The following is a 15,916-nucleotide window of genomic DNA, read 5'->3' on the forward strand; positions in this document are numbered from 1 at the left end:
TTGGATGATTCCATATTAAACTATTTTAAAAGTTAAAAAGATAGCTTAAGACTGTTTAAATAGTTAAAAATGACTGTTGACTGTTGAGGTCTCCTCTGAGGTATTAGCTACTCCTCCTAATTTGGCATCATCTGCAAAATTGATACGCATGCCCTCTATTCTTTTGTCCAAGTCACTGATAAAGATGTTGAATAGCACTTGGCACCCCACTAGTCACTTCTCTCCAGGATGAAACAGAACCATTGTTGAGCACCCTTTAGGTTCGGCCAGTGAGACAGTTACAAATCCACCTAACAGTTGAATTATCTAGCCCACATTTTACTAGTCTCTTTGCAAGAACATCATGGGGGACCTTGTCAAAGACCTTACTGAAATTGAGATATATTACATCCACAGCATTCCCTTAATCTACCAAACTGGTGATTTAATTTTTAAAAAGAGCTAAGATTAGTTTGAGATGACTTGTTTTTGACACACCAATGTTGCATCTTTGCGATTATGGCATTTCTTTCTAAATGATTACAGAATGACTGTTTAATTATCTGCTCTAGAATCTTTCCTGGTGTTGAAATCAGACAAAGCAAGTGTTAATTCTTTGGGCCCTCTTTTCCTCCCTTTTGAAGATGAGGACAAAGCTTCCCCATCTCCAATCTGCTGGGACCTCTCCTGTTCTCCAGAAGTTCTCAAAGATTATTACCAAAGGCTCTGGAATTACACTTGCCAGCTCTTTTAATACCCTTGGATGTGGTTCATCTGGCCCTGGAGACTTAAATTCATTTAGGCGGGATACAAACCGCCATATAGTACGTCTTCTATACGTACTAGGGTTAGGAAGGGGCGGTGCCTCCGCACCCCCCTAACCCTAGTACGTATAGAATACGTACAACATGGCAGCGCCCCTTCCACATGGGGGCCGCCATGTTTACGTACTGGACGCATAGCGTCCAGACGTGTCGCGGCGCCTATGACGGCGCGAATGCGCCAGCGGTGCCTCGCGACGTCATAAAGGCGCCGCAAAAAGAAGCTCCGAAATGGAGCTTCTTTTTTGCTCCGCGCGGTTTGGCTGCTGCGGCTCCCTCGCAGAGCAAATGGCGCCGGCGGGAGACCGCCGCAAAGCGGCGGTCTGTATCCCGCCTTAGATTAACAAGATATTCTTGTACTACCCCTTTACGGATTCTGTGCTGGGTTTCCCCTATTGTGTCCTCTGCTCAATTTTCCTCAGGAGACTGAGGCAAAGAAGGTGTTGAGTAATTCTGCCTTTTCTCTGTCCTCTGTTAGCATTTTGCCATCTTCTCCACACAGTGGCCCTACCGTTTTGTTCTTCTTCCTTTTGCTGTGGTCATACCCAAAAAAGCCCTTTTTATTGTTCTCAACCTCTTTAGAAAGCCTGAGCTCATTCTGTGCTTTAGCTTTATTGACTTTCCACCTAGATGTACTAGCTGTTTGTTTAAAGTCCTTACCCTACATGTACTAGCTATTCCTTTGAATTTGGGTGATTCCTGCCTCCTTTTTTTTTTTTCCCATTTCTTATACACGTCCAAATCCAAAGCAAATCTTGATTTTGCCATTTTATATATCATTTTACTCACCACTGTATTTAACAAGAATTGAGCATCCATGGATTTTGGCATCGATGGGAGGTCCTGGAACCAAACACCAGCGGATACTAAGAGCCCACTGTAATAGGGTTCAGGTGACCATAGGAGCCACTGGGATCTCTTCTGGCATACATAAACACTGCGTCTCACCTGGCTCTTCAGTTTATTGCTCTGTGAAAGCAGGTTTCCTAGTGGACTCATTGGGCCTTAATAATCACTAACAAAATGTCAGTTTGCCCATCCAGCTGACATGGAAAATGTCAGAGCTGTCCTTAGCACCAGGGTAGGTAGAAAGATAACAGCTATCAACCTACACAGTCATTTAGGGATCAGATTGAAGTCTTGCCACAACAAAGTCTCTGAGTAATACAAGTTTTATTCAATTACTGTGACACCAGGAATCTAAAGTGTTGCAGGCTGGTACTCTGCCCAAATGTCCTCTTTCCAAGAAATTTAGGCTAATTATTTTAGAAACGCCGGGAGGGGAGCCATCCCCTCTGCTTCGCCATCCACCACTAAAAATTTCAGGCAAATTTGAAAAAGAATTGCCCCTCTTTTAACACCTGGATCACAAATCTATACCATTGACCTGAGCTAACTCTTCACTTCACTTCTAAAACCCTTCAAATTTGTCTCCTAATTATCTTTTAATTATTTTTATCCCTGCATTATTTATTTGCTTGTGAAAGCAAGAAACCCAGAAGAATTAGAATACATGCTTGTAGGAACTGTAATAATACTATCATCCACATTAATGCCTCTACATTTTCCTTCACTAATACTTATCATTGGAATTCTAGTACAACCTCATTAAAAAATTATGCCCTCCTTTTGGACTACAGTATAATACCAAGTTGTGAATACACAGACTGGTCCAAACCCCGTTTTAGGAACATTGTTGTTATTTGCCATCAAACTGGCTTTAACCTATGGCTATCCTATGAAAGAAAAACCTTCAAGAGACCTAGTCATCAGCAGACCCAGGTTAACCATGGTTTCCTTGACTCTATCCACCTGTAATGTTAGTCTCAGTTTAGCCATTTTGGCTTCTAGGGAGAGTTCAAGCTTGATTTGCTTTTGGACAAGTTTACTTATCTTTTTGGTAGTACCTGATAGAAATAAAGCTCTCCTCCAGCAATTCCAAAACAAATGAAAGCAGGACATTTTTTGAACCACATTCAGGCTGCATCTACACTGCAGAATTAATGTTGTCTGACACCACTTTAACTGCCATGGCTCAAAGCAATGGAATTCTGGGATTTGTAGCTTTGTGAGATATTTTGCCTTCACTGTCAGAGAGTTTGGTGTCACAACGAATTAGAAATCCCAGGATTCCACAGGATGGAGCCATGACAATTAAAGCAGTGTCAAACTGCATTAATTTTGTAACGTGGCATCAGTCTCAGATATTCTAAACTACTGTATATATGTGGCTATAAATCGACCTCGCGTATAAGTCAAAGGCAGGTTTTGGGGCCAAAATTATGAATTTTGTTATGGCCCACGGATAAGTCGAAGGTAAAACTTAGAGGTATGTACAGTGCACCCATGTCATACACGGGCACCCTTTACTCAGCTTTCAGCATATGCTGAAAGCCACGCGGGGGAAAGGGACAGCTGTGCATGCCGCCGCGCCACCACACCGCTGCATGCACGAGCCCCATTCATTTAAATGAAGCTCAAGCATAGGTGGTATTTGTTTTACGCCAGGGAGTCCAGAACGGATCCCCCGCGTAAACAAAGTGCAAACTGTAATAAGGGATCTAAAGGATAAAGCAAAGGAAAACAATGCCAAAGAGCTTACAAAATTCCAGCAGGCATAATTATTTCTGCTCAAACTAAAGGCTAGATGGATGAAAACTAAAGGGGGTTCAGTGTTTCCAGGACAGAAGAGACTCTTGCCTTTTACCAGGGGATGGTTCTTTTTTCAAAGAAGTTGAAGTACAATTCTTGCATTGATTCATGGATAAATCAATTCAGCTTTTTGGGGTCAATTTTTTTACTAAAATGTCTAAGGTGTTTTTTGTTTTTTGTTTTTTTTTGTGGGTTTTTCGGGCTATGTGGCCATGTTCTAGCAGAGTTTCTTTCTGACGTTTCGCCAGCATCTGTGGCTGGCATCTTCAGAGAATGCTTTGCTTGGAAAATTGGGTGTATATATACTGTGTGAGCCTGGGAATTTGCATGTGTCTTGTTCTGTGTTGATGGCTGGCCTCAGCCTGGGAGGCTAATGCAAATGAGGATAAATGTTTGCTAACTGGTAATCATTATCTGCTGGGAAAGCCCCTGACTCTGAATGGTTTCCCATTTGCATTTGCTGAGTCCTTATTTTGCTATTCCTCAGGACTGGTAGCCAAATTTTGTTCACTTTAAGGGTTTCTTCTTTCTGGTTGAAATTATCCAGATGTTTGTGGATTTCAATGGCTTCCCTGTGCATCCTGACATGGAAGTGGTTGGCATTGTCCAGGATTTCTGTGTTTTCAAACAGTATTTTACACCCAGGATGGTTTGTGGCATGTTCTGCCCCTGCTGATTTTTCTGGCTGGCCCAGTCTGCAGTGTCTCTCGTGTTCCTTGATTCTTGTTTACACACTGCGTTTGGTGGTCCCTACGTAGACTTGTCTGCAGCTGCATCATATGCGGTAAACTCCTGCAGCTGTGAGAGGGTCTCTCTGGTCCTTGGCTGAGCAAAGCATTTGCTGGATTTTCTTCGTCGGTTTGTAAACCATTTGAAGGTTGTGCTTCCTCACCACTTTGCCTATTCTGTCTGTGACTGCTTTGATGTATGGTAAAAATACCTTCCCTTTTGGTGGCTGCTTGTCTTCACTTCTCTGGGTTTTCCTGGGCCTGGCAGCCCTTCTGATGTCTGAGCTGGAATAACCACTGGCCTGTAGAGCCCGGTCCAGGTACTTCAGTTCCTCTTCCAAGAAGTGGGGTTCGCAGATGCAATTTTCTCGGTCTACCAGTGTTTTGATTGTGCTTCTTTTTTGTCCTGGGTGATGGTTGGAGTTCTTATGCAGGTATCGGTCTGTATGTGTGGGTTTGCGGTATAGAACATGGCCACATAGCCCAAAAAACCCACAAAAAAACATGGATGCCGGCCATGAAAACCTTCGACTTCACATTAAGATGTCTAGATTTATACATGAGGATATACATTAGCTTTATTGTACCTGATATCCTCTAAATGTACTGGACTATAATACCATTGGAGAACCAGTGTGGTGTGGTGTAGTGGTTTGAGCACTGGACTTCAATTGTGGAGATGCAGGAGACCAGAGTTCAATTTAATTGGTTTTAATTCTATGGTGCTTAAATTGCTTTTTAACTTTTGCTATGCTATGAATGTTTAACTCTGTTTGTTTTAGCAGCTGCAAGCCTCCTTGAGTCCCAAACTGGGAAGAAGGAGGATATTGTTGTTGTTAGCTGCCCTTGAGTCGGTTCTGACTCATGGCGATCCCGTAGATGAGACATCTCCAAGAATTCCTCTCCTCCACTGTAGTCTTGCCAAGATCTTGCAAGCCCTTGCCCACAATCCCCCTGATCGAGTCTATCCATCTGGTTTGTGGTTTTCCTTTCTTCTCTTCTCTAACTTTCCTAGCATTATTGTTTTTTCTAGTGATTCGTGCTCTCCGATTATGTGACCAAAGTACGACAGCCTCAACTTGACCATCATTGCTTCCAAGGAGAGCCCTGGTCTTATCTGTTCAAGAACCCATTTGTTTGTCTTCTTGGCCGTCCATGCATCCCAAGGACTCTTCTCTAGCACCACATTTCAAAGAAGTTGGTTTTCTTTCTGTCTGCTTCCTTCACTGTACAGCTCTCACATCCGTACCTGGGGATGATGGGGAATGCAATGGCCTGGACAATTCTGACTTTAGTGATCAGTTGTATGTCTTTGCTCTTCAGTATCTTTTCCAGTTCTTTCATAGCTGTCCTTCCCATTCCTAGCCTTCTTCTTATTTCTTGACTGCACTCTCCATTCTGGTCAATGTTTGATCCTAGATAAAGGAATTCTTTCACTATTTCAATTTCCTTGTTGTCTAGATTGAATTTTTCTTCTGTGGTCATTATTTTTGTTTTCTTTATGTTTCACATCAGAGCTGCCTTTGCACTTTCATCTTTGAATTTCCTTATTAACTCTTCCAATTCCTGAATATCTTCTGCTAATAGTATGGTGTCATCTGCATATCTTACATTGTTAATGTTGCTTCCTCCTATCTTCACTCCTCCTTTATATACATAAAGATAATAACAATAATATGTCTATGTATATGTACAAGAGCCAGTGTGGTGGAGTAGTTTGAGCACTGGACTATAACTCTGGAGACTAGGGTCTGATTCCCCACTCCGCAACACAAACCCACTGAGTGATCTTGGGTGAGTCACACACACTAAGCCCCAGAAAACCCAGTGATAGAGTTTCCATAAGTCAGAAACTACTCAAAGGCACATAACAACAACAATATATACCCTTGGCCTCCAGCCAGCAGGGTCAAAGACTGGGGATGAGAGCTAGATTTTTGTAACACATGAGGTGATCATAACTGGACAACAGCCCTGCCTGATAAATACAATATTGTTATAGAGAAGGCAGAGTTTTTGTTATGTTGCAATGACTGAGATGATAATCAGCCTCACAGAAGGTGAGAGGGCAGAAGAGGAAAGTAACCAGATCAGGTACTTTTCTGAGGAAGTGCCATGGAGTTTGCTTACTGAAAAGCACCTGGACTGACTTAAGTATTTTACTGGGAAAAGCACACACTTTTAGGAAACTGAATCAGACCAGACGGGACAAACCTGTCTGTTTATGCACATGCCTGTCCTGTTCATATGCTGTTTTGTGGGAACACGTTGCCTTGGACCACAAAAGGAAAGAAAAGGTGAAGAGAATGAGTATGTAAAGAGATCTCATAGCACCTTTGAGACTAACTGGAAGAAAGAAATTGGCAGCATGAGCTTTCGTGACTTCAGTCTCCTTCCTCAGATGCATTTGGTGGAGTGGAAGCCAGGCACAGACCCATATATGCCATTGGTATCTGAGGATGTCAATTCAAATTGCAAATCCATTGTGTATGGAAATGAAGTTGCAGGTCCAGTTTTAATGACAGTTGTTAGTGCACAAAGGCATTGGGAACTGGCCTTTGTGCATGGAGATGAACTGGCAGATCCAGTCTGGCAATGGGACTAGCCTGTAGTGAGGGGAATACAGTGATGAATGAATGTAGGGGTCATGAGGATGGGGTCAGATAGTGCTGAAGTGTGTCAGGAAACCATTATCTCTGTTCAGCCTGTTGTTGATGGACTGTAGTTTGTGGATGAACTCCAATTCTGCTGTTTCTCTTTCCAGTCTACCTTTGTAGTTCTTTTGTTCAAGGACCACTGTTCTGAGATGATCTGAGGTCTTTCCTCCTCACCTTCCTCTTATGCTTCAGGCACTTAAACTGGCTGTCATTGCTAGACATGAGCCTTGGAGTGTGATGAAGTCTCCTTCTTGGGAGGTTTTTAAAAAGAAGCTGTATGGCCATCTGTCGTGAATGCCTTGAATGCATGTTCCTGCCCTTGTGGTCTCTTCTGATGTTATGATTCTATTATCCCCAACCACCAGTCATTGTAACTGGGCTAATATCTAGAGGGCCACTGATTTGCCTTTCATATATTAGAAGCTGGAGACAATCCTTATAGTCACGTCAGTTTCCAACAGCCTTGTGCTAGCAAGCTGGCCACTGTTAGAAAAGAGAAAGCTGAGCTAGATAGATCATTGGGATGTTCTTATACAGAGGAACCAAATTTGTATTCATTGGAAAGCCAGCTCAATGGAGCCTGGCAGTCCATAAAACGATAACCATGTGACACCCCCTCCCCTGCATGAGAATAACCCTGCAAAAAGAGTTTGGAGCAGGACTGATATGAGCAAGTAAATGGAGAACAGGGAAAGCCAGGAGAAATCCTGGACAGCTCAACTAAGAGGTAATGTGTGGGGAGGAGGTGGGGAGGACAGAGAAAGAAGTCTTGCTACCATCTGCCAAACCAGAAATAAACTGTGCCGAACCTTTGCTGTCGTGGTTATCCGGTGACCATTCAATATTTCCACCCTGGGCAGCGCTATGTTTGCAGTGGGAGATTTACTATGTTAGCTTGGGCAGGGCTTGCTAAGCTTATCTTACAGTGCAAACACCCTTCAGCAGCTCCAGCCCAGCAAAATGGTGCTTTTAATCCCCTTGTTTCCCTTTCGGGTGATTACCTGACAAAACCAAAAATTGTTATAGCTTTGCTGAAAAGAAAATTAGACACTAATGGCAAGAAACCTCTCCAATTAGTTCTGTTATTACCAGCAAATTAGATCCAGCAATTGCAGAGTTAGCACCCCTCCGAGGAAGCAGCTTGAACCATGCTGGGGCCCGCCGCCCCTCCGCCTGGGCTAAGTTGTCTTTTATTTTTAAATTTTTGTTAAAGTTCTTGAAAGTTCCTTACACAAATTAAATTAACCAGGACATCTGATGTGGCCAAAGCAGACCCTTAAAGCCATCAGATTAAAACACTCATTAGCCATGACAGATCCAACATTATTTTTTCCAGGCTCACCGCGGCCACTGTGGAAATCTCCAATCTTCTCCAAGAGGAGCACAATTAAACGTAAGCACTTGCAAGGATAAACATATTGTGTTTTCTCACCTCTAAAAAATAAAACTAAAATAAATTAGCAAACTAAAGTTGGGGGGGGGGGGAACCGCTCTTCTTACACGGGATGGAAATGACAACAGTGAGGAAATCCTCATCATTCCAACTGCACAAGGCTGGCAAGAGCAAACCATTTTCCATTTGCAAACAAACCTAGGCAGCTTTCTGCTGCCAAATCTGGTTCTACCAAATGCCCCTGGACTACCAAGCCTCACCCCAGGACCTAAGTAAGAGCTAAAAGCAGGGTTAGGTGTGGAGTTGGTCCTCCTGCAAACTCACTAATGTCAAGGGCTTACAGAGAAGAGGCTGAGGCAAAGGGAGGATAGTTTGGGAAAGGATGAGCAGTACACCCTGTTCTCTCCTCCCCATATTACTGCCACTGTCATCTCCTGTTCCACCAACTTCTTTAATGCCCCACAGTGCATTTACTGTCAGAGTTTGGAAAAGTTACTTTTTTCCCTACTGCCTCCCCCCCTCAATATGACCAATGTCTACAATTCTGGCAGTTGTAGTTGAAAACAAGTAAATTTTCCAAGATCTGACTAACGGAGGCGAAAAAAACCACATAAGGTCATATGAGGTGACATTCACATTCTGGGCTTTAGAAGACCCAAAATGCATAACTGTCTGGTACTGGCTACATTTATCAGCCACAGAAAAAGGGAAGAGGGCACTGTGGAGGAAGCAAGAGTGAGGAGAAAGTGCAAGAAAATTGGAAATGAGAAGCATGAGTAGCCACCTCTCCAAAACCTATTTGCATCTCTGGATTAGAAAGCCACCATTTTTATGCCTGACTTGCAATTGCACAAAGGCATCAGGGCAACTGCTATCAAGAGCACAACCTTGGGCCACGCTGGAATTGTTCCAACAAGTCAGTTGTAAAAGTTCTCAGAAAGAAAACTTGTTCTTATTTCATTATAACAGAACCCAATAAAGCAGAATGCAGGGAGATACAGGAAAGATGACAGGAGGGAGCTCTTTGCATGACACACAGGTGAAAATGGAATTCATTTTCACAAGATGTAGTGACATCTGCCAACCTGGAGAGCTTTAAAAGGAGGACTTGGACAAATTCCCAAACAGTAAGAGTGCCGATGTCTACTAGTCATGAATGGCAATATATTGCAATATATTGCATACTTCATTATCCAAGGTGGTATCACTCTCAGCCTGAATTGTTTGGGAAAATGAGAGAAGATGTACAATTGCATTCATAATATAGGGAGATCTTGTAGTACCTTTGAGAGTAACTGAAAGAAAGAAGTTTGCAGATGAGCTTTCATAAACTGAAATCTACTTCATCAGACACATTTAATGCCTCTGAGGAAGTAGACTTAAGTCTAGGAAAGCTCATGCTGTCAACTTCTTTCTTTCAGTTAGTCTCAAAGGTGCTACAAGATCTCTCCACATACTGATTCTACAGACTAACAAGGCTATATCTTTGAATTGCAGTCATGTTCTGCTTGATGGTATTCCATGGCCATCTACTTGGGAAACAGAAGGCTGGACTCACACAAGACCTTGGGTTTGATTTAGCAGAATTGTTTGGATGCTCTGGCTTGAGGAGATCCTGACCCAAAATTTTTGCTGGTTGGTTTGTTGTGCCTGGAGTTCTCCTCCATAACCAGCTGTCCTGGAGGTAAAATGAGCAAGTTCCTGCCCTGTAGCATCTGAGGTTATCTTGGTTTTGTTCCCAAACAGAAGACTTAAGTTCAGGTTTCTAAAGTGCTCTTTAAGACAATCAGATTCCTCATCAGTGGACACATTCAACTGTCTGGTCAATCCCTGCCAAGACTGGACTTTCCAGCCACACTATCATTTGGCCCTATAAAGACCAACAGGCACACTGATCCAACAAAGACTGGCAAGCAGTCTGTGGAATGTCCCAGTCCAGAGCCTTAAAGCACTGAATGAACATGCTTAAACACACCATCATTTTACCTGGAACTACAGAAATATTTCTCAATAAAAGGCTTATCTCACCCTGCCTGGAAACACCTGCCTGCCCTGCGGATTGCAAAATAGAACCTTTCCCTTTGCATGAATGCACATGCATCTGAAAGGAAGCTGTTCCTGTGCTAAACTAATGACAGCTGAGATGGACTGGATGAGGGCATACAAATTGAAGCTTAATCTGGACAAGACGCAGGTTCTCCTGGTCAGTCGAAAGACAGATCTGGGAATAGGGATTCAGCCTGTGATAGATGGGTTTAAACTCCCCCTGAAAAGGCAGATTCACAGTTTGAGAGTATTTCTGGATTCAGTGCTGAGCCTGGAGGCCCAGCTTTCAACAGTGACAAGGAGTGCATTTGCACACTTAAAGCTCATGTGCAAAGAGCTCCAGTTCCTGGAGAAGTCAGATCTGGCCATAGTTGTGCGTGCCTTGGTTACAGCCCATTTGCTTTACTGTAATACACTCAGAAGAGTGCTCAGAAACTTCAGTTGGCCCAAACAGCTGCAGCCAGGTTGCTAACTGGAAGTGGCTATACAACTCCCTTGTGGCAAAAGCTCCACTGGCTACCACTCCATTTCCAGGCACAATTCAGAGTGCTGGTTTTGACCTATAAAGCCTATACGTCTTGGGTCCAGGCTATTCGAAGGACTGTATCTCCCTGTATGAGCTCACTAGGGTTTTAGGATCATTTGGACCCTTCTCTTTCTCCGACCACTTTCTCAGGCTCATTTGGAGGGAACAAGCGAGACAGGGCCTTCTTGGTAGCTGCTCCCAGACTTTGGAAATCTCTCCCCAGAGAGACCAGGATGACCCCCATCCCTGCTATCCTTCCGGCAGCAAGGTAAAACATTTTTGTGCTGCAAGGTCATTACAGATGTTCAGGTTGGGCTTTTAATGCCCTGCGATGCTGGATTTGAAGATTTCAAAGGCCTGTATATAGTTTTGTTTTTATTGATGCTTTAATGTTTTGGGATTTTTCACTGTTTTAATATGCACAGTTTTTAAGTACTGTTACCATTTAAGTGGCATTTTATTCTTTTAATGAGTGATGCGTTTTAATACTATATTAGTTTAATTCTATTTTAATGCCCACTTTTGTATATTTTGAACTTTATTTTAATGCTCACTTTTGTATATTGCTTTTTGTAATTTGTATGTGCTTTGTATCCCAATTTGGGGAGAGTTGGATATAATAACAATAACAATAACAATAACAATAACAATAACAATAACAATAACAATAACAATAACAATAACAATAATAATACCTTGCCAGAAATTTACTGTTGGAGGGACTATGACATTTACCATCTACCCTCACAAGTGATATGGAAAACAAAACATTCCAGGGATCTGAAGTCTTGCCCGGAAGGAGATGCAAAGTCCAGTCAAGTCATGCCACTACTGGCATTGGCCAGACTCCACACTGCTTACATAATGGCATGAGTAACTTTTGCCATAGATAGCTACAAGGGTCATGGACTCACAGAAGCTGATAGGCAGATGAAAAGTAAATGGGAATTTATTCATTTAAAAGGCTATGACTTATCTTTTCACCCATGGCCATACTTGAGGCAAAATATACTAATACTGTTACACCAGTAGTAGAAACCCTCTCACCTCAAACAGTCATCCAACAAATTTGCCTTGAAAGGTTTTTGCTTCTTCCTAGTGCTTACAAGGTTTTATGAAGCAGGTACTAGGTCAACAGACTCAGATATCTCCACTTATGGTGACATTCTGGCCAAGAGAAATGAATCAGATTTGCATATTCTGCCTACCTTTTTCTGCATGTCTGAACTATGCAGAAAGATGAGTAACTATGAAGCATACTTCCATGCTGTATCCGCCTGAAGAACTGGCACCTGAAATAAACATGAAGACCAGAATCCTACTTTTTCTAAGCGATTGCCCTGAACACTCAAGTGTCTATCTACTTCCAAATGACATGGTTACCCAGTTCTGTTCCAACATGTAAAATATATAGGGCCCTGTACATAGTTATAATGATAAATATTCCTCCACCAAACTTTACGTGGTACTCCTGGCATCAAATGAGGAGATAGGCTGCTGTCACACTGCAGAATTAATGCAGTTTGACACTGTTTTAACTGTCATGGCTCCATCCTATGAAATCCCAGGATTTGTAGTTTGTTGTGGCACTAGAGCTCTCTGGCAAGGAAGCTAATTATCTCATGAAATTATAAACCCTGGATTCAATAACACTGAGCCAGGGCAGTTAAAAAGGCGTTAAATTGTATTAATTCTGCAGTGTAGATGCAGCCTAACACTGATGGTTTTAAACACCGATTAGCCAACTCTTGAAAGAGGAAAGATCAACAGATTGACTTGTGGTCCCTTCCAACTCTATCATTCTATGATGAACTGCTGCTAGTTGGCATGGCTATATGCAACTTCCAGGTTCACCGGCTGCCCACTGCTGGATACCAGATGTGTTTGCAGCAAGAGTGGGAGAGGGTTATTGCTTTCACATCCTTCTTCTTGAGAGTTTCCCAAATGCACCTGGTTAGAAGCAGCCTGTTGGACTAGACAGACCTTTGATCTGAACTAGGAGAGCTCTTTTTTTTGGTTGTTCAGCACATAGTTTAGGAAAAAAAATACTTATCAACAGTAGTATAATGTCTTCTAAATCAAGGAAAGTAATAGTTCTGCTTTATTCTGCTTTGCTCAGGCCTCACCTGGAATACTGTGTTCAGTGCTGGGCACCACAATTCAAGAAGGATATTGAGAAACTGGAGTGTGTCCAAAGAAAGGCGAATAAAATGGTGATGGGTCTGGAAACCATGCCCTATGAGGAACGACTTAGGCAACTAGGTATGTTTAGCCTGGAGAAGAGGCTGTTAAGATGGGACACGATGGTCTCGTCCAATTCTATGATTCTATGGCGGGTTATAGACCGCCCATTTGGGGCGGTCTGGACCCGCCCCTTTCCCCGGAGTATCGGGGCTTCAGTGGCTACACCGGCAGCCGCTGAGGCCCCGATCCGCCGCTTTTCGGGCTGCGGGGAAGCAGCAAAATGCCGCTTCCCCACAGCCTGAAAAGGGGTGTCCCTGGGGCTTCAAGCCCCAAGGACACCCCGCGGCGGCAGGGAGAAGAGAAAGGGGCCGCTTGGCCCCTTTCTCTTTTAGTCCGCTGGGCGCAGCCGTCTGAAGGCTGCACCCAGCGGACTAAACCAGGAAGGAGCTCCGAAACGGAGCTCCTTCCTGCTCCGTGTTCAGGGCGCACTAAGTGCCCTGGCGCGGAGCAAGGACGTCACGTCCGCGCCGCCCCATCTAGAGGCGGCGCGGTCGTCACGTCCTCACGGCGGCGGCCATATGGAAGGGCCGCCGCCGTTTAGTGCGTGACGAGCATGCACTAGGGTTAGGGCGGTGCAGAAGCACCGCCCTTTTGTAACCCTAGTGCGTGCTCGTCACGCACTAAACTGCCGGTTTGTAACCGGCCTATGATTACCAGGAGCCCTGGTGGCGCAGTGGTTAAATGCCTGTACTGCAGCCACTCACTCAAAACCATACGGTTGCGAGTTCAATACCAGCAAAAGGGTTCAAGCTTTACTCAGGCTTGCATCCTTCCGAGGAGTTTGCTAAAATGAGTACCCAGATTGTTTGGGGCAATTACCTTACACTTTGTAAACTGCTTAGGGAGTGCTTAAGTACACTTATAAGCGGAATAGAAATGTACTTGCTATTGCTACTTGTTATTGCTATGACACACCAGAGCAATGCTCTCCTGGACTTTCTCCTAACTGAGCAGGTGCTGTGGAAGAACACTTTTACTGCTCATTTGCACTTAGGAAGGACAAAGAAGCTTACAGTGGAAATGCTATTACTTTGCCCCCTTCACTTCCAGCTATACCAGCTGCCTCAAGTCAGGTCCCAATGCACTAATTGAAGCATGTAAGCAGCAACATTGTCCTCTGAGAGAGACATGGTGAAAGTAAAGGAGATGCTAGCAAGGCAAAAGCACACTGCCAATTTTATTTAAACCTGCAAACAGCAGAGAAGTCAGGAAATGTTTCTGCTTTCCTTCCACTGGCAGATAAAGACTCCCCCCCCCCCCCCCCTATTTAAATAGACATTTGAGGAAACATTTACAATACATCACAGATCCCAGGATTCCATAGGATGGAGCCATGACTGGTGTCAAACTACATTAGTTCTGCAGTGTGACAGCAGCCTCTCCCCTCATGTGGTGGCAGGAGTATCACATAAAAGTTGGTGGAGGAATATTCATCATTTTAACTGTCTACAAGGGCCTATATATTTTGCATGTTGAAAAAAGCATGTTGTTTGGAAGTAGATGCACTGAATCTAATCTTAGGAGAAAAGCAGGATATAAATCAAATCAATAAATAAAGGAATAAATAAATAAAATCTTTTAATGATGTTCATGTCGTACTTTTCCTTTCATCATTATGTTTTCAAACTGCCTTCATGTTATTTTACATTAATAGTGCTTTATTTTTTTTTTAATTACTTTTTTTTAATCACCAGATTTTTGGCCGTACTTTGTTTTCAATCTTTGCTGTAGATTACTATGTTGTTGGGAGAGAGGAAGCTGCAGTGGACAAACCACGTGGCTTCCTCGCACAGCAAAAAGTGGGTTCTTTCTGCGGCACCCTTGTGGTGCCGCAGTATGTCACAAGGGGACACGACGTGCGGACGCTAAGCGTCCATCGCGTCAAAATGGTGGCACCCGTGTGTACAGAGCGCCACCATTTTGACACCCTCGTCACTTGCTAGAGGTGAGGCATATATGGGCGGTGCGCCCTAGGCCAACCCCTAGCACATGACGAGGGCACCCTTTAGGCCCATCTGTCCAGGGCCAAATATTTCCTAACTGAAAGAGTCACTTGCTACAAGGTGTGTGGCTAAGGCTCCCCTGGCAGATTCAAAATTGGAGGAGTTTGTGTAACATTTTGACTAGATCTGAACGTAACTAAAACTTGTATATAAAGCCCTGGATGCAGCATTTTCTAGGCTTCCCCGGGGTTTGAACAGATTGAAAACGCAAGCCTCATTGAATGCTCCACATGCAACACCAACTTAGGCAGAGAGGGCCACTCAACCACAGCATCTCCTTCTACCAACAGCATGACACCAAACAGCAAAGCAGATCTGTATTGAAGTTCAGCAACTTCAGCAGCACTAATCACGTCTTCAATTCTTTTTCAGGCCTGCACAAGAAGGAAGAAACTTCTCTGAAAAAGCATGGTCACAAACAAAACTCTAGACTCCACTGGAAGATGTAAAACTACTGATGTGGGGTGAGAGGGAAAGGCAAGGGGACCTTGGGAACAAGGCTCTGCAAATATACCACTGATGGAAAACATTTAGGAGCAGGATCTAAAACAGGTCTCTGCCACAGCTAAGTGGCATTGTTATTTTAGCACAAATACTTTGTTAAGGACCTTGGCTTCACCATAACTAAATGACCACAACAGTCCAAATACAGAATGGATATTGCAGGACAGGAAGGCAAAAAGGCCTGGAAGGGAGAACAGGGGATGAAGAAGATCATGGAAATCCTCCGCTCTCTGGATGCTGCTGATTTGCACAGGATTGACACTTGCTTCTGAGCTTTCTAAGTAGAATCACAGAATCACAGAGTTGGAAAAGATCTTGAAGACCATCCAGTCAAACCCTCTGCCATTCAGAAATGCACACAAT

General features: G+C 43.5%; 1 protein-coding gene across 2 annotated transcripts in view; it reads right to left on the minus strand.

The window, feature by feature from the left end:
• LOC149317879 (DIS3-like exonuclease 2) overlaps positions 1-15,916 on the minus strand; it is a 343,644-nt gene that overhangs the window by 193,314 nt on the left and 134,414 nt on the right. The gene's annotated exons all lie outside the window — the stretch shown is intronic.

Source organism: Sceloporus occidentalis, unplaced genomic scaffold (assembly GCF_023333645.1).
Source record: "Sceloporus occidentalis isolate IW3139 unplaced genomic scaffold, rSceOcc1.0.p SCAF_2, whole genome shotgun sequence".
NCBI classification, from domain to species: Eukaryota; Metazoa; Chordata; class Lepidosauria; order Squamata; family Phrynosomatidae; genus Sceloporus; species Sceloporus occidentalis.